The sequence below is a fragment of the Leopardus geoffroyi genome, chromosome B2 (assembly GCF_018350155.1).
Source record: "Leopardus geoffroyi isolate Oge1 chromosome B2, O.geoffroyi_Oge1_pat1.0, whole genome shotgun sequence".
NCBI lineage: Eukaryota > Metazoa > Chordata > Mammalia > Carnivora > Felidae > Leopardus > Leopardus geoffroyi.
This window is the reverse complement of record NC_059332.1, coordinates 31835696-31854973: the sequence shown is the minus strand read 5'-3', so window position 1 is coordinate 31854973 and position 19278 is coordinate 31835696. Positions and strand designations below refer to the sequence as shown.

At 39.7% G+C, this 19278-nt stretch overlaps 1 non-coding gene and 1 pseudogene across 1 annotated transcript; both read right to left on the bottom strand.

Annotated features, from left to right (window-relative positions):
• Positions 1–14600: 14600 nt before the first annotated feature.
• LOC123610021 lies at positions 14601–14712 on the bottom strand. The gene has a single exon (XR_006718059.1). It is a non-coding gene; the product is annotated as a U6 spliceosomal RNA (small nuclear RNA).
• Positions 14713–15973: 1261 nt separating this feature from the next.
• Positions 15974–18111, bottom strand: LOC123609887 (annotated as a pseudogene).
• Positions 18112–19278: the final 1167 nt, after the last annotated feature.

Genomic DNA, 19278 nt, shown 5'->3' with positions numbered 1-19278 from the left:
CTGATCTCCTGGTTCCTGAGTTCGAGCCCTGGGTTGGGCTCTGTGCTGACCGCTCAGAGCCTGGAGTCTGCTTTGGATTCTGTGTGTGTGTGTGTCTCTCTCTGCACCTCCCCCACTTGTGTGCCTGCGTGCGTTCTCTCTCTTTCCCTCAAAAATACATATTGAATGAAAATTTTTAGAAAAGCAGGGGGACAGAAGATCGAAAATGGGCTATGCGCTGACAGCAAAGAGCCCGACGCGGGGCTGAACTCACAAACCATGAGATCACGACCTGAGCTGAAGTCAGACGCTCAACTGGCCGAGGCGCCCAGGTGTTGCTTTTGATTTTATCAGTTACATCACATTGGACAAGTCATTCAAAATATATGAGCCTTAGTGTACTTTTCTATAAAATGGGATGAAAACTATTACATGATAGTATATGATGAAATGAAATTATTAATAAGTACAAATTGTAAGATATAAATACAGTCCAGTGCCTGGCACATGACAAGTACTCCCAGATGATAGCAACTCTATCATCTATCAAATATTAATTGTGCTAGGCCAGGGATGGCCTATAGCTTTCCCCTCATTAATCCAACCTTCTCCTTGTGGCAGTGTAGGTTTGTGAGAGCCTGTGACCCACAGGAGCAGTAAGAGATCATAAGGAAATAGAATTTTTTTTTGAAGGGTGTTGTATTAGTCAGTTTTTTCTATGTAACAAAGTACTCTAAAACGTAATGATTTCAAACAAGGTTTTAGTATATTCTCCTGATTCTGTAAGACAGCAAATTGCGCCAAGCCCATGTGGGCACTCTGTGTTCTGGGACAGCTCAGTTGTTTTCAGGTTTACAAGTCTGGGACGTCAGCTGGTTCAGCCAAGACTGCTGCGCCTCTCCATTTGGGCTCATCATCCGGCAGCCTGGCTGAGGCATATTCACAAGGTGCCGGAACACTCCCTAGTGCAAGAGAGAAACTGCAGGGCTTCTGCAGCCTAAATTTAGATTCACAACATCACTTCCACTACATTCTCTTAGTCAAAGCAAGTCACAGTTCAAGAGGTGAGTTAATATTGCATTTCTTAATAGGATGAGCTGCCAAGAATTTATGACTAATTTTGCAATTTACCACAAATGTTCTCTGGCTTTTGTGTCTATATCGAGGAGTTTTGAATGTGAGAGTTGGAGTGCTTCCATATATGAAATGAACTCCACCCACTCAGCTACTAAATTTTACTTCATCCCCATAGCTTTCCCAAAGGGGATGTGAACTAAGAACTGTTGAATTCCAGCATACTCTAGATGTTATGCTTTGTTCTTACAACATTTTAAAACACTTTCTTTACATTTTTTTTTTTAATGTTTATTTATTCTTGAGAGAGAGAGTGAGACAGAGCATGAGTGGGGGAGGTGCAGAGAGAGGAGACACAGAATCCAAAGCAGACTTCAGGCTCTGAGCTGTCAGCACAAAGTCTGATGTGGGGCTCAAACCCACGAACCATGAGATCATGACTTGAGCTGAAGTCGGACCCTTAACTGACTGAGCTGCCCAGGCACTGCCTGTTCTCACAACATTTTAGAGATTTCCAGATACAAGCACAGAAACTTGGAGAATTGTAAGTGATCTTATGGTCACCAAGCATATTCTGATACAAAGAACTGTGTACACGGCCCCTCAAATGACAAAGTTAATGAAGCAGACAGGAATTGCAAAGATAATTAGTTTGTTTTTCATTTACTATCACTCCCACCTATTCTTTGCCACCAACAACTCCTGTATGTGTGACTTAGTTGCTTTTTCTCTCACACTGCTCCTGAACAATTTTTTACTGACAAACTTGAAAAATTGCCTCCATGTCCAAATCCACTTTAACTATAGCTCAAGGGAACTGTTCAGCGAAACTGAATAGGTTGTTTGATGAGGACTGTGTGCTAATATTATAGCACATAATCAACAAATGCTTGTTGAATTTAACTGAAGCTCTTAATTCATCGGGTTACAGAACTGACTGCCTGGAGACAGATGATGTTTGTGATGTCCAGTGGTGACTGGTTCTCTTTCCAGGAACTCTCCAATCCTAGCGTACTTACTTATCATGAACATTAATTACACAGAAATATTTAGTTATCATTAGTCAATTAAGCTAATGAAGAAGAATCTTATACGAAAAAAATTTTTTTTGAGAGAGAGATACAGAGAAATGCAAGGGGGGAGGGGCAGAGAGAGAGAGAGAGAGAGAGAGGGAGAGAGAGACACGTGGACAGGTTTCTTGCCCAGTGTGAAGCCTGTTGCAGGACTTGATCTCATGACCCTGGGATCATGACCTGAGTCAAAATAAGAGTCCATACTCAACTGACTGAGCCACCCGGTGCCCCTTAAATGAAATTTTAAATCAACTGTTTATTTTAAATTACATTTTTAAAACCAGATATCAACGCACATATTTAAAGCATTTTGCCTAGAAAGTTTTAAATTAGGATTTAACCAGAATTTAAAAATACAAATGATAACACATATAGAATTCTAATGTTCTAACAACTGGCAGTATTAGGGAAAAGTATTCCACATGTGTGTAAAGTTTGGGAATTTTGAAAAAATACTTCAAACAAAGAAGTATCTTATAAAATTGTGTTTACAATAATAGAATTGATTACAAATTAGTCTTACTGGAGCATTTCTCTAAGACTGTCTGTAGTGTAAACCCTGGCAGCTGGTTTTCCATTTTTATAATGCAAGTGCCCTACATAGGCCCTGTTTGCTCAGGCATCCACTACAAAGAAGCATCCACTTTGAGATGTGGGGATATTGAAGTCCACAGAATTTTTGCAATGATCGTAAAAGAAAGAGCCAGTAAAGAGCCAGGGTGCTCCACTCTGATTTTTTTGTTTTAGAGATCTAGCTGATTTAGAGAATTGACTCCCCTCCCCTTCCTTTTTTTCTCTTCCTGTACCTTAATTTCTCCTCTTATGTTTTAAATTCACCCACAAAGAGGGAACCTGCAAAATCCTGGGCCCCCATTCAGCTTTAATAAAGACAGAACCCCAGTATGATAGGGAAAGATAGGATAAAATAGGAAAAGAGGGAAAGGATAGGACCTGAGGTCCCTGGGTGGGGAAAAAAACACGTATTTTGGAACAATGCTGGGAGTGTCTGACCACAGCAAACTCCCTCAGGGAGTAAGGTTCCTCTTAAGAATGTAACAGACACCACCTACTGTCCCTTCACATTCCCCTCAGGAATTTGACAAAAGACCTAATGAAAAATAAATAGACAATAAAACATATGACTCACGTGGAACCCCACCCCTCATCCAATAGAAACGAGCCAATTAAAAAAGAATGACTCGGCATTTAGAATTACCTAGCCAGTAAGGGTAGAACCTGAGAAGAAACAAGGGAGGGGGAAAGGAAAGGAGGGCTGATGGGAATCATAAAACAAAGACTCTTGTCTGTTGTCGGGCCCCCCTCTGCAAAGAGGGCTTTCTTATACTCTAATAAGTTTTTGCCTGCTGCTCATTTTGTGTTCATCTCTTCATTCTTCCAAGGGGTGAGACAAGGAACTCTGGGTATTGAGGTAAAAAAATCCTGCAACGCAAGCCTTGCTCTCAGGCTAACTCCTCCCTACCCCCACTTTGTGACCTCACTGCATGGCCCCAGGCGTGCTGTGTAATTTCCAGGATTTGTAAGTAATAAACCTTTTCTCTTTCAAAGTTTCCTGTTGGTTATTGTTGAAGGTGTCTTGCAATCTTAAGTATCACAGGGGTTGGTCTGGCAACAACATTGTTTATGGATAGCCTGAGGCACGCACAAAACGCTATCTCATTAAAGAAAAAGATCTGTCAGGGATAGTTTTGCACCTGAGAGGTGGTAGAGATTGAGAGGGTTTAGAGTGAGCTCTGAAGAGAGAGGATAGTGGGGTAGGGGATGAACCCACAACCCATTCAGCCTCTTTCTGCCTGTGCACTTGAGAGTCATGCTTTCATTCTTATCTTTGAGATGTGGGGATATTGAAGTCCACAGAATTTTTGCAATCGTTGTAAAAGAAAGTTCCTTTGTAAAAAGGTCTTCATTGTTGGGATTTTTGGAGTGATGGTGGAGTTCGGAATGGATGGCCATTCTTGAGATGTCTTTGGTGCAAAAAGGTGGTTTTAGTAAAGCACGGGGAAAGGACCTGTAGGCAGAAAGATTTGTCCCTGGATTGTGAGGAGAGACTGATTATATACTTGGGTGTTGGGGGAGGTAAAGGTAAGGGGGAGATTGCGAAAGGATTTTCATATGTTAAGACTCACAAGGTACTGGAGGCTTAGCTATTGTCAAGCTAAGATTATTTTTCCCTTTCGCAAAGCATTAACATTAAGATAGTAGGGAGTTCCTGGAGAAATGTTCTACTCTGTCAGCCAAAAGTATAGTCAATGGGCTGCAGGTTATAAGGAAATTTATTTCTACCTGTTGCTTCCTTCTTGCCTTTGTTCCCCATATCACCTAAGGAGGGGTGATGTTGGGGCTCCAGGAAACTGAGTCCACAGGTTTCTTAGGCTATTGATAAGATTGCCTTTTTTTTTTTTTTTTGTAATTTACTAAGATATTTGTAAACTGATGGAGACTCAGGTCCTGCATGACTGTGATCTCTATCAGCCATTTGTTTTCTTTCCTTTTCTTTGTTCTTGGGCAGCCAGGAGTGCTTGAGGAATATCACACATATCCCACCTGGAGAAGAGTGTGTGCTAGCTTATGCTTGGCCCTTAGCTTGCCTATGGTCAGTCATTAACAAGAGAATTTAACCAGCAATGAATAGAAGAAAAATATATGGAAAACCCTAGAAGAAAACGTAGGAAAGAAGCTCCTTGACATTTGCCATGGCAATATGTTTTTGGATATGACACCTAAAGTATAAACAACAAAAACAAAAATCAACAAAATGAAACTACATCAAACTTAAAAGCTTCTGCACAGCAAAAGAAACAATTAACAAAATGAAAAGGCAATATCAGAGTGGGAAAATATTTAATAAATCATATATTAAATAAGGGGTTACTATGAAAATATATAAAGAATTTAATCACTCAACAAAAATGCAAATCTGATCAAAAAATGGGCAGAAGAACTAAATAGACATTTTTCCAAAGAAGACTTCCAAATGTCTAACAGGTATGAAAAGAAGCTCAACATCACTAATCATCAGTGAAATGCAAACCAAAACCACAGTGAGATATCACCTGATACCTGTTAGAATGGCTGTCATCAAGAACATAAGAGATAAATGTGGGCAAGAATGTGGAAAGAAAGGAACCATTATACACTGTTGGTGGAAATGTAAATTGGTTTCCCCACTGTGAAAACAATATGGAGGTCCCTCAAAAAATTAAAAATAGAACTATCATAAGATATCGCAATTCCATTCTGAGTATATACCCAAAGGAAATTGAAACAGAATATCAAAGAGATATATGCATTCCCATATTTATTGCAGCATTATTCAAAATGGCCAAAATATAGAAACAACCTAAGTGTCCATCAATGGATAAATGGATAAAGAAGATGTATGTGTGTATCCATATACACGCATACAATAGAATATTACAGCGATGAGAAAGAAAGATATCCTTCAATTTGCAAAAACATGGATGGACCTTGAACATATTGAAATAAGTCAGAGAAAGTAAGTACTGTATGATATCAAGTAAGACCTTGAGATAAGTCAGAGAAAGTAAGTACTGTATGATATCACTCACATGTGGAATTTAAAAAAGTCAAACTCATAAAAACAGAGTAAAAGGGTGGTTACCGGGGATAAGAGTGGGGGTGGTGGTATAGGACAGATATTGTTTGAGGGTACAAACTTGCAACAAGTAGTAAATAAGCCCTAAAGATCTAATGTATAGTGAAGATAGACAACAACATTGTATTATAATCATCAAAAGTGTGAATATGAATAAGAAACCTCACTAGAGTGGAGTTGGGAGACCAGAAGGGGGAGCTCCAGGCTCTGAGCTGTCAGCACAGAGCCCAATATGGGGCTTGAACTCACCAACCGTGAGATCATGACCTGAGCCAAAGTTGGATGCTCAACCGACTGAGCCACCAAGGCCCCCCAAAAGGAGAAATTCTTGGTCCTTCAGATAACTGAATACAAACTGTCATAAACCTGGAAGAGCTTTAGTCTCAAAAAGCAAACAAACGAACAAACAAAAAAACCCACAAAACCTTGGTAGTGGAGTTTAAGAGAATGACTAAACAAATTTTCATAGATGAAAGCCTGAGCCTCTGGTATGGAGAGAGTAGATATGTTTGCCAGGGTCCCGTGTCTAGGCGACAAGTGTGCTGAAGTAATCATAAACCTTTGAGAAGGCTTTTACACAGCCTTGTATTCCTCAAATACCTTGGCATATACCACTGACATTGCTAGCAGGCTGTGAGGTGATGAAGGAATTGTAAATTTACAATCAGAACTAAGGTGAAATTCACTACTCAAGTGTCCAGGTCATTTGGATGATAAATGCAGACATGAAAGCCCACCTGCCTTGTGGGGGATTAGCTTAGGAATCCCCCAAGCTTACACCAATGGGTTAACAAGGCATAAAGAAATATAAAGTCATAAAATTCTCACACCTGAGTTTGGGTAAAACAGATTGGCACTCCAAGAATGGGGTGCAAAGACACCCTGAGAAAAGGGAGGTACAAAAGTGCCAGAAATGGGGAGGTGCAAAGGCACCCCAAAATAGGGAGGGGGTGCAGCGCCCCCCAAAATGGAGAGTGGCAAAGGCCTGAAATAGAAATGGCACAAAGGTGCCCAATACACAGGAATAACAAGATTAGATTATTCAGGGTGAAAGCACCCCAAATTTAGTACTATAGCAGAAAGTTGCTTTCATAGGAAAATAGGACCAGGTTAGGTAAATGGTGAATTGGACTATGGACCGCTGCACTGCAGGCAAAGCAGCCCAGAGCAGAGATGGTTAACAAGAGAGAAGGTGCCTTGTTAACCCTGAGGTTATTCCCCCTATCTGTCTCATCCCCTAGGCTGGCAAAGATAAACAGGCACGGAGTCTCCTGTCTGCTGTTAACAACCATCTACCCATCTGCCCAGCGCCAGGATTTTGTTTTATATTGACCCAAAACCCAAACACTGTATATCTTCAAAACCCCCTTTCCCCCCCTCACGTCCTCAAGTTAATGTTCAGTTTCTTTGTCTCTTTGTACATGCCCATCGTGTATGTAAGCCTTCTGATCTAGATAAACACCAGACCAGGACCCTTATTCGGGGCTCTTGTCTTTTTCTGAACATTAGCCATCTCTCTCGCTTCAATCCTGTGTCCGCTCTTTTGCTAGACAAGAGACAACTTGAAACTTAGAGTCTATGACACTGCCTTTGTTTTTATTGATGAGGAATGCTCATTCTTGCTGTGAGCTTCTTCGATCCACTGACTTCAGAAAATATCCCATTTTCCCACGCTACAGAAACACTACAGAAAGTACTGTCTCCATAAGTAAAGGAAGTGCATGCTTAAAGAAGGAAGAAACATTTTTGAAAATTAAACAACGTGGTTGAGAAGAGAGTAATTATAAATCAAGTAGTAAATTCAGTAAAAGAAAGGTGTTCTTCTTGCCTATTCTTCATTCCTACTGAATTTTAGATTCATGTCGTTAATTTTAGAATTTCATGTGAAATTTGATTTATATTTTATCTCTTTAGCTTTTCATGTTACATTAAATAAATTAGTAAAGTTGTCATATTTTTGTTTCATACCTTTTAGATTTTGTTGGTATTGTGAAAAAGACTTTTCTATACACATTAGTTCTGTTCCTGTGAGTTCTCTTGACAGCTTTGCTTTCCAGAGACAAGTGATGCTGCACTACATCTGATCCTTATTGGCTGGAGAGAACATGTTCAATGTCAAATCAGTGTTCCACTTAAGCACAACTTCTGCAAATGCTCTGTCTGTAAGTTCTCCTTTAGCTTATGTTCTCTTTTTGGTCACGAGGCGGTGGCAGTGTGGGAGTTGAACAGAGCAAGGCAGGACTGCAAAGGCACTCTGAAGGTGTTTTTCCCTTCCCCTGGTATCCTAAATCTGTCTCCAGGATTTAGCCCTTTAGGCCAAATGGTACTTATTAATACTGTAGTCAGAGATGATGGAATAAATCATATCCATATAAGAAGAACTAAATATTACTAGAAAGAAAAAGCACTTCTGTAAGTGAAGCAATACAGTGGAGACAAAAGCTTATTATTTTTAGAAATTAATAATGTAGTGTCAGATATACATACATACACACATTTATTTATTTATTCATTTATTTATTTATGGGTACTTTGCATACTGACTTTTGAAAATACATTACTAATTTTTAGTATGTCATGTAGATCTTGATCGAAACTGAATTAACTCCATATTATATTCCTCTCTGGGAACATTGTATTCTGCTCTGCTTTTTCATCTTTGGTGGTATCAGAAAAATTTTATAATGTTTTCTCTGATGATTCTTTATATCCCTTGTTAAATATATGACTTAGTATTTTGGGTTTTTTTGGTTGTTGTTTTTGTTCTTGTTAATGGGTATTTTTTTCTTCTCCTCTACCTAAATATTTTTATCTTGTACTTCTTTGTGGCTTAGTCTGCCAGAGACCAATGATGCTGCCTCCCGTATGGTTTTAATTTGCCTGAGAGGAACATACCCAATGTCTTATTTTGGTTTCACTTAAACCCAACTTCTGCAAAGGTTGTCGCTACAGCCTGGCTAGAGAGAACTGGGTTGTGGGGTTGCAGATTTGGGGGAAGAAATGTGATAGCATGTAGACTATGGGTGTGCCTTCCAGAGTGCTCTGCTTCTCTATTGAGAAAAAGATTCCATATGCAAAGAGAAGTGAAGGGCCGAACAGTCATACGAAGGAATATGTATCACCCCTCTGATCTAGGTCATAACTAAGTGCTACACTTAATCCAAGGATGGGCTTGCGATCATAGGTCTGTAGGGAAATGACAACTATAAATATCAACATCATAAAGTGTTTACACTTCTGGAAATGCAGAGGATACTTCATTTATTTATATCTGCTCAGTCCCAAGTGAGTTTCAGAATATGCTCTGCTCACTAAACTGCCAATGATTCCCAAATCAACTATTGGTTTGACCTGCATCAAGCAGGTGTGAACGTGATTTTTGCAGTTTCAGAGTCAACCAACACATTCTGCGATATGTAAATGATGGAAAGGAAGTCAGGAAGGGAGGGAGGGGATAGATAGATCCAGCTATTTGCCTAGCTGTCTTATTGCTGGTTAGTTTCCTGCGATGGCAGAACCTAAAGTATGAATGGCTATTCCCTCCTATTCCTTCCCTCCTCCCCTTTCCCACCTAATATAAAGAAAGACAGGCTTCTTCTGGCTTTTGACACTAAGACTTCTCCCCCAGATGTATTGGATCCTGATCAACAAGGCTAGTGAGAAAATAAAGACAGATTGCCAGGTTACCCTTCAGACATGATGATAATGATAATTAATAAAAATTATAATAATAATAATGCCTAATAATTACTGAGTGATTTCTATATGGCAGACACTCTTCTGCTAAGTGCTTTTACTATATTAACTGGCTTCACCTTCATGATACCATGAGGTAGGTATACTTTACCAGCTAGGAAATTGTCGCATGGAGGAGGTGGACGCCTGCCTAAGGCTGCACCATTAGTAAGGGGTGGAGCCAGAATTCAAACTCAGGCCGTCCAACCAGAGAGGGGTGACTGTGCTACACTGTGGCCCGGAAGGGCATTTACATACACTTCCCCTCACAGGCACTAGACCACATAATTCTTCTTCTTCTTTTTTTAATGTTTATTATTGAGAGACAGACACAGAGTGTGAGCAGGGGAGGGGTAGAGAAAGGGGGGGTGACACAGAATCTGAAGTAGGCTCCAGGTTCTGAGCTGTCAGCACAGAGCCTGATGTGGGGCTCGAACTCACAAATTGTGACATCATGACCTGCGCTGAAGTTGGTCGTCCAACCAACTGAGCCACCCAGGCGCACGACCACATAATTCTTCTAAAGAAGGAATTAGGCACCTGGCCACATACACCTTCAATGGCCTCCTCCTGGCAGTGTTTCACCAGTATGAGCCTTTGGTGGAGAGTTACATTTTTGTAGCTCTTCTCTGTGGGCACCTTATGGGTAGAAAAGAGCTGTTCCCCATCTCTCTGTTTTTCATATCTGTCGCAGTATTTTGTTCCTGCATGCATGCCTGCAGGGATGAACACTCCTGGTCAGTTCTAATGTCATTTATCTAAGGGTTATTTAAGGAGGTGACACATCTTAGAGATTTCATGCTCAGCTGAAGATTCTGAAATTTTGTTCAGTTATACTAGAAATATTACAGGTAAAACACTTTGAGTCTAAAAAGTGTTCAGCTTCATCAAAAACCAAAGCAGTTCCTGTGCTGAGACCATTGCTAAATGCAGTCAAAGGGTCAAGGCTTGCACCCAGTCCCAGAAATTCTAACACAAAAGCTGCTGTACTTTAACTACAGACTGGACATTTATTCTGAAAGTTTCCTTTTGCAGGAAAAACAGTGTGAACTTCAATAGGGCTCTCCTGTCTCTGCTTGCTTGAGTGGCACAATTCCTGGGTTTTGAATTTAAGGCTTGCTGGATTTGGGAAGTGTTTGTGTTTTTCCTCTTTACCTGTGAGGTACAAAATGGTAACTATTTTAGTTACGTGAAATGAGTGGGTAAAAAAAGAAAAAAATGGAGGGAAATGAGAAATAGAAATGACTAAGATATATAAAAGGATTGAGGGGCACCTGGGTGACTCAGTTGGTTGAGCATCTAACTCTCGATTTTGGCTCAGGTCATGATCCCAGAGTTGTGGAATGGAGCCCTGTATTGGGCTCCATGCTGAGCATGGAACCTGCTTAAGATTCTCATTCTCTCTTTCTCTCTCCCTCTACTTCTCATCCCTGCTCACATGTTCTCTAAATAAATAAATAACTAAATAAAGGGATTGAAAAGTGGGCTTGGGAGCATAACTAAGATTGGAAAGTTTGTGGTCATGATCCCAGAGGGACTGTGAAGTCATATGGGAGGAGAAGAAAGGCAGAGAAGACACCCAGTGGGGACAGGGTGGGCAGGTAACTTCAGAAATTCTACACAATGTTCCATATGTAAGTGTTTCATATACCAATTTCACTGAACTGAGATGTTAATGGAGTTTCCCTGCCCCCTCCCCTGCCTGCCACCACACGTTTGGGTATGCCTTCTTTGTGGTTTAGTCTGCCAGATACAAATGATGCTGCCTTCCTTTTTTTGCTTTGTTAGCTGTAAAGACAAGTATTTAACAATTTATCACGGTTTCTCTTAAGTGTGGTTTATGCAAAGATTTATGTTCCATCATTCTTCCTCTTCAACCACAACATGGTCTAATGACTACTTCCTATGCCCAGGCAGCTTCTCCCTTCCTACAACCATCAAATGTGTCAGTTTCTCTGAGGTTTCAATGCACATTTTAGATAGTAACAGAGTCTTTGGTCAGTCCATCAAAAAGCTTCACACAAGATGTGAAGCACGTCAGAACAAACTATAAGTAAAGACATCAAAAGAGTGTAGATTAATACTCCCAACTGTGAAGGCAATTTTCAGTTAGTCACTATATTTTACAGGACACCTTCTAGGCATATGAAGCCAGCATAGTAGTAACTACACTGCAAAACTTTCCAAATGCAGTTGGGAAACCCATTTCAATACGATGAATCTGAAATTGTTTGGTGTGATAGTGAGAGTGTGCCTAGTTATGGACCAGACAGACATAGGGCCACTGTCTCAACAGTGGCCTCAACTCTCTCTCTCAACAAAGAGACAGGTTTGAAGGGAGAGGGCTGCGGTAACCAGGGGGCTGGACCTACAGAGCTCACACTTAAACAGAGATAGGAGCCATGCTGCCTGCCAGCTCAGGGTGTAGGCAATAAAAGTTCCCCTGCTGGAGGCCAGCATATCGGTATATGCTGGCATATGCTGGCCATCAGTACGAACACAAGTATATTTTCCAAACAGTGAGTCCTTCAGGGCCTGGGCTAAATTAACCAGCACTCTCCCAATGATAAATCAGCTCTAATTTGCTTTGTATTTTAGAATTTTCTAAATGCAATAGCTGATAATTTGAGCCACATTGGTTTACACTGCTACTGACTCAAGAGCCATGTTGTAACTCAAGTATAAGAATAGGATTTTGCATTGCTATGCAAATTTATCAGTGACAGTTACTGTGTCTCACTACCCATTCACATACCTGTTCTTTTCTGGTACTGAATAAAAATATATGACATTAAGACGTTTATAACAAGATTGATACCATGAAAGGCTCACTTTTAGCTCTCCAGAAGTCTGTCTCTTAGAGTTTGTTGTATCTTTCTTACTCTTGCTGAGGCATCATCCAGTAAGCTTGCAAATTCTGTAATCTCTTTCTTCCAATAGATTTACTACATCTAAACTTAAATATAAGTCTAGGAATCCTTTCTGACACTAGGACACTGAAAAGAAGCATCCTTCTATTCCCTTATTTACTCAACAGATCTTTTGATCAACTGGAGAGTCTGGGCTACCCTAGCAAAGGATAAATTTCTCTCCTAATTATCTCAGTTACTGGGGGCTCCTTAATATGGGAGTTTTTACTGTATCACATGGGGAAAATGAAGGGTATGACTGACTTTGTGGGGTTGGTTTGGGGAGATCAGCTGCACTGTGTCAAGTAATTCAGTGAAAGGCACTGTCGTTGTTTCCTACTCTGAACATTTTGATCTGAACATTTCCTTCACATCAGAGCTCCACGCACCTCTGATAAATGGTGAAGAGATTCTGAGAATGTTTCTGAAAACCTTTAGCATGACAGAATTTGGTCACTTCATATTGCTATTTCTTCTTGATTTGGTTTTGGAAGTTGGTGACTTTCTTTTTTAATGTTTATTTATTTTTGAGAGAGAGAGAAAGACAGAGTGTGAGTGGGGGAGGGGTAGAGAGAGGGGGAGATACAGAATCCGAAGCAGGTTCCATGCTCTAGGCTGTCAGCACAGAGCCCAACACAGGGCTTTGATTCACAAACTGTGAGATCATGACCTGAGCCAAAGTTGGACACTTAACTGACTGAGCCATCCAGGTAGGTACCCCAAGTAGTTTGTGACTCTCTAGGAATTAGTCCAATTTATCTAAGTTATCTGATTTATTTGTATATACTTGTTCATACTATTGCCTTTAAAAAATTGATGTATAATTGACATATAACATTATCTTACTTTCAGGTGAACAGCATAATGATTCAATATCTGTATATATTGCAAAAATGATAACCATAGTAAGTCTAGTAACATCTGTCAACATAGATAATTACAAACATTTTTTTTCTTGTGATGAAAACTTTAAAATTTGGGGGCACCTGGGTGACTCCATTGGTTAAGCATCTGACTCTTGATTTTGGCTCAGGTCATGATCTCACAGTTGGTAAGATGGAGCCCTGTGTTGGGCTCTGTGCTGAGCAGGGAGCCTGCCTGGGATTCTCTCTCTCCTTCTCTCTGCCTGTCCCCTGCTCATGTGAGCGCTCTCTCTCAAAATAAATATTTAAAAAAACTTTAAAATTTCTACTTCCTTCACTTTCAAATATGCAATACTGTATTATGAACTATAGCCAACATGCCATACATTACAACCTTGTTATTTATTTATTGTTTTATAACTTTTGACCTCCCCATAACCAATTTCACCCACCTTCTCTGGCAATCACCAATCTTTTCTCTATAATATGAGCTTGGATGTTTTGCTTGTTTGTTTGTTTTGTTCTTAGATCCCACATGTAAGTGAGATCATATGGTATTTGTCTTTCCCTGTCTGACAAATTTCAATTAGCATAATACCTTGAAAGTACACCCATGTTTGTCATAAATGGCAAGATATCATTTTTTATGGCTGAATAATATTCCATTGAATATATACCATGTTTTCTTTGTTCATTCATTCAACAATGAGCACTTAGGTTGCTTCTATATCTTAGCTATTGTAAATAATTATGCAACAAACATAAGAGTGCAAATATGTCTTCGAAACCCTGTTTTCATTTCCTCTAGGTATATACCCAGAGTGGAATTGCTGAATTGTACGGTAGATCTACTTTTAATTTTTAGATCTTTTTATTTTTGATCTGCTTTGGCTAATTGTGCTGCCATGTCTTTGAATTCGGTGATCCTTTCTTCTGTTTCATCTACTGGTGAACCCCAATAGTGTATTGTTTTTAGTTCAGTTGTTTTATTCTTCAGCTTTGTGAATTTTATTTGTATTTTCTTTTTCTTTGTTGAAATTCTCCCTGTGTTCATCCATTTTTCTCCTGAGTTTGGTGAGCACCTATAAAGAACCACTGCTTTGAGCTCTTTATCTGGTAAATTTCTTCTGTCCTTTCCATTAAGGACTTTTATTCTGAGGATTTATTTCCTTCTTTTGTCCCGAACAGATTCCTCTGTTTCTTCATTTTGCTTGACTCTGTGTTGATTTCCATGCCTTAGATAAAATAGCCACCTCTCCTAGTTTTGAAGGAGTGGCCTTGTGTAGGAGATGCATTTTATTTTTCAACCCTGCTTTAGCTTTTGGTTGACTCTCAGACTTTTGTGATTATCTAAGCAACTATTTTATTTTCATCCTTGTTCAAAGTCCATGCTAATCTTCTCTGTATTGTTCCAATTTTAGTATATGTGCTGCCAAAGAAAACACAACTTGTTTTATTTTCAGGGCTTCTAGTAGCTTAGGGTATGCCAAAACCTGTCAGTGTCCTAAATGGAAGGATCTCAGTTAACACCAAGATTCAATCTGTTTGGAAGCCAGACCCTCAAGCAGCAGCTTTTAAGGAGGCAAATATATGCAGTGTTGTGGGACTGCAAACATAAGCCCTTCTGGCCACCAGAGCCTGACAATCTGGTGGTGTCCTTTGGGTGGCAGTTGCAAAAATTGTCATGCTAGTGTAGAAGCTCCTTTCTAGGAGATACTGGCTAGTTAGAGCTAGGCAGTGGGGGAGCCCAATGATGGTGTTCACCAGCCTATGTTCCTTGAAAACATTTCTATAGCATCCTAGATATGCCCCTCAGGCTGATGCTCCAGGACAAACAAATAGGCTTCTTTCACAGACAGACTCAGTGTATGTTTCAGTCTGCTGTCTGGGCAGCGCCCTTGAGGCAGTAACCTTCCAAGAATTTTCTTCCTAATTGTTATAGTCTTGTGGGATCAATTAATGCAGCCCCTCCCCCCCTCAACTTGGCCACCAGAGCCAGATAACCAAGGAATGCCCTGAGGTCAGTGGTCTTAAAAACTGAGGCAACAGACACATGTAAAATCTCCTCTCTAGGAGATACTGGAACTTTGGAGCATGGTAGAGGCAGAACATAAAAATGTCAACCACCAGCTGGAGCAAGGCAGAAGGAAAGTGTAGCAATGTCTCCTACCAGCCTCTGTCCCTGAAGAATACATCAGCAGGCTCCTAGATATATGTTAAATTAGATGCCTGCCCCTTAGGCTGATGCTTTAAGAATAAGCAAATGAGCCTCCTTCATATAAAGTCTGGGTGCCTCGCAATTGGCTCCGGGATGAATGAGTCCAAGTGTACAAACCTTTAAAGAGGCATTTTTCAGTTGAGCATATCTTTTTTTGGAGGCAGGGTATGGTGTATTTTATTGGTGGTACATAACAAAGGAGGGCTCCCTAAGGCCTTCCCCTTCTTCAAGGGGTCTGGGATGGAAACTGTTTCAAGGTTTGGAGATTCTCAGTGTGCTGGGGGATGAGTTGGGGCAAGCAGCTAAGGACCTCTCTCTTCTTTTTTTGCTTCACTGGGGCTGGCTGTTCAGGGGTCTCTTGCTCCTTGGAAGCCATGTGGACAATAAGGTTCACCACCCAGTGGCTGTAGCCAAATTTATTGTTGTACCGGGAAATGAGCTTGACAAAGTGGTCATTAAAGGCAATGCCAGCCCCAGCATCAAAGATGGAAGAATGGGTGTCACTGGTAAAGTTGCAACAAACAACCTGGTCCTCAGTATAGCCCAGGATCCCCTTGGTCCAGCATCAAAGGTGGAAAAATTCACGTCACTGTTAAAGTTGCAGGAAGCAACCTTATCCTCAGTGTAGCCCAGGATACCCTTGAGGGGGCCCTCTGATGCCTGCTTCACCACTTTCTTGATGTCATTATGTTTGGCAGCTTTTTCCAGGTGCAGGTCAGATCCACAACTGATGTGTTGTGGGTAGGGACATGGAAGGCCATCCCAGTGAGCTTCCCATTCAGCACAGGGATGACCTTGCCTTCAGCCTTGGGCTGTTCTGGGCAGTCCCTCAGCTATCACACCACAGCTTCCCAAGGGGCCATCCACACTCTTCTGGGTGGCAGTGATGACAAAGACTGTGGTTATGAGTCCCTCCATGATGCCAATGTTGTCATGGATGATGTTGGCCAGAGGGACCAAGCAGTTGGTCATTCAGGAGGCCTTGCTGACGGTCTTAAGGAAGTTGTCTCATGGTTAATGCTCATCACAAACATGGGGCCATCAGCAGAAAAAGGGCAGAGATGATGACCCTCTTGGATCCACTCTTCAAGTGAGCCCCAGCCTTGCCAATAGTAGTAAAGACACCAGTGGACTTCACAACATATTCAGCACCAGTGTCACTCCATTTGATGTTGTTGGGATCTTGCTCCTGGAAGGTGGAAATGGGCTTTCTATTGATGACAAGTTTTCTGTTCTCAGCCTTGACTGTACCATTAAATTTGCCATGGGTGATTTCATTCTAGAACATGTAGTCCATGTAGCTGAGGTCAGTGAAGGGGTCACTGATGGTGAAAATATCCACTTTGCTAAAGTGAAGGCAGCCCTGGTGACCAGGTGCCAAATATGGCCAAATTCATTTTACTCCAACCTTCACCATCATATCTCTTGAAATCAGGAAATATGATGCCTTCAGCTTTTTTCTTTCTCAGAATTGCCTTGGCTCTTTGGAGTGTTTTGTGTTTCCACACATATTTTAGGATTATTTTTTCTATTTTTGTGAAAAATGCCATTGGAATTTTGATTGAGACTACACTGAATTGGTAAATCACTTGGGGTAGTATGGATATTTTAATAATATTAATTCTTCCCATCCAAGAATGTAGGATATATTTCTATGTATCTGTGTCTTCTTCAATCTCTTTCATCAGTGTCTTACAGTTTTTAGAGTACAGTTCTTTAGATTTCTTTCAAAGAACTGGTTAAACTTATTCCTATGTATTTTATTGTTTTTGATGTTTTGTAAATGGTATTATTTTTTATTTCTATTTCAAACAGTTCCTTATTAGTGTATAGAAATTGCTGCTGATTGCTGATTTTGTATCCTGCAAATTTACTGAATTCATTTATTAGTTCTAACAATTTTTGGTGGGGTCTTTAAGATTTTCTATATAAAAGATTCTGTTATTTATAAATAGCAACAGTTTTACTTCTTCTGTCTGTTTTGGATGCTTTTATTTCTTTTCCTTGACTGATTGCTCTGGTTGGGACTTCCAGTATTAGTTTAAATGAAACAGAAAGAATGGGCATTCTTGTCTTTTTTGTGATCTTTGAGGAGAGTCTTTTAACTTTTCACCATTGAGTATGATGTTAAGCTGTGGGCTTGTCATATAAGGCCTTTATTATGTTGAGGAACATTCCTTCTATACCCAACCTTTTGAGAGTTTTTATCATGAAATAATGTTGAATTTTGTCAAATGCCTTTTCTACATCTACTAAAACAATACTATGATTTATATTCTTCATTCTGTTAGTGTGGTGTATCACATTTATTTATTTGCATATATTGAACCATCTTTGCATTCCAGGGATGAATCCCACTTGATCATTGTGTATGATTCTTTTAATGTGTTCTTGACTTCACTTTGCTAGTATTTTGTTTAGGATATACGCATCTATGTTTTTCAGGGATGTTGGACTGTAATTTTTTTTTTTCTTGTGTCATTGTCTGACTTCAGTATCAGGGTAATGTTGGCTTTGTAAAATGAGTTTGGAAGTGTCCCTTCCTCTTCAATTGTTTGGAAGAATTTGAGAATGATTGTTACTAATTCTTATTTAAGTGCTTGGTAGGATTTACCTGTAAAGTCATCTAGTTTTTTTGTTGGGAGATTTTTGAGTACTGATTCAATCTTCTTCCTTCCTATTGCTCTACTTAGACTTTTTATTGCTTCATGATTTAGTCTTGGTATGTTATGTGTTTTTAGGAATTTACCCATTTCTTCTAAGTTATCTAATTTGTTGGCATATAATTGTTCACAGTAGTCTTTAATGATACTTTTTATTTCTGTGGTATCAGTTGTAATTTCTCCTATTTCATTTATAATTGTATTAGTTTGAGTCATCTTCTTTTTTATTAGTCTAGCTAAAGGTTTGTCAATTTAATTTGTTTCCAAAAAACCAACTTTTAGTTTCATTGATTTTTTTCCTACACTTATGATTACAGTTTTATTATAAAGGATGAAAATCAGGCTTAAACTCAGAGTGATGTTTGGGAGTTTCCCAAATGTGATATGATACTTTTGTGCATTCAGGATGCATTACCTCCTGACACTTTAATGTGTATAACCAAACATTGATCTTTTTTTAATTGTCTTTATGGTCTCTATTTCACTTATGTCTGTTTTAATCTTTATTATTTCATTCTTTCTGCTAACTTTGGGCTTAGTTTATTCTTTTTTTTCTAGTTCCTTGAGGCCTAATATTAGGTTATTTTTTTGGGTCTTTCTTTTTTACATGGGCTTTTATTGATATAAACTTCCCTCTTAATTTTTCTAGTGTTTATTTATTTTTGAGAGAGGGAGAGAAAGAGACAGAGAGAGACAGAGAGACAGAGAGCAAGCAGGGGAGGAGCAGAGAGAGAGACACAGAATCTGAAGCAGGCTACAGGCTCTGAGCTGTCAGCACAGAACCTGACATGGGGCTCGAACTCATGAACCGCGAGATCATGACTGGAGCTGAAGTCAGACACTTAACTGACTGAGCCACCCAGGGGCCTCTAAACTTCCTCTTAGAACTGCTTTTGTTTCATCCTATAGGTTTTGATATGCTGTGTTTCCATTTTTGTTTGTTTCAAGGTACATTTTGGTTTCCATTTTGATTTCTTCCTTGATCCACTAGTTGTTGGAAAGTGTGTTGTTTAATTTCTACATATTTGTGAAATTTTCAGCTTTTCCTCTTGTTACTGATTTTTAGTTTCATACCATTGTGGTCAGAGAAGGTACTTGATATGACTTCAATCTTCTATTTATTAAGAGTT